Source organism: Physeter macrocephalus, chromosome 21, assembly GCF_002837175.3.
Source record: "Physeter macrocephalus isolate SW-GA chromosome 21, ASM283717v5, whole genome shotgun sequence".
NCBI lineage: Eukaryota > Metazoa > Chordata > Mammalia > Artiodactyla > Physeteridae > Physeter > Physeter macrocephalus.
This window is the reverse complement of record NC_041234.1, coordinates 38,371,679-38,372,186: the sequence shown is the minus strand read 5'-3', so window position 1 is coordinate 38,372,186 and position 508 is coordinate 38,371,679.

Sequence of the window (508 nt, the reverse complement as noted above, 5' to 3'; positions counted from 1 at the left end):
CTGGAGGCCACACACTGGTATTCAGATGTTTACCTCTGATATTTACATCAGCTGTGTGAGGTAGGCATTTGAATTCAATTTTACAGGTGAGCAGACTCAGGTCACACAGCTAGTTGGTAGCAAAACAGTTTCAAATCACAGAGTCTAAAGCCCATGCTCTTTCCACTATTTTATGCTGCCTGCCAGTGTTGGAGACAGGGCAGAGAATGTACTGGGGACTGTTCTAAAAAACTGCAGGTCCAATTATAAACTGCCCCGCAGGAAAAACCACAGAGCATGATGGGCTCTGGAAGGGCTTCCCGGACCATGAGGATCTTTATGTTCCTTCAGTTCCTTAGTTGGGTTAGAATGACCAGCATGAAGCAGCTTCCCACATACCCACACTGCAGAACTGGCAGCCTTTATCCTGCACCCATTCCAGACTCCAGTTGTATACCCTGCAGGTTGATGGAGAATCCAGTCTGGTTGGAGAGGAGCATCTGCTGCTTGAAGTGTCTGGAGAATGGCT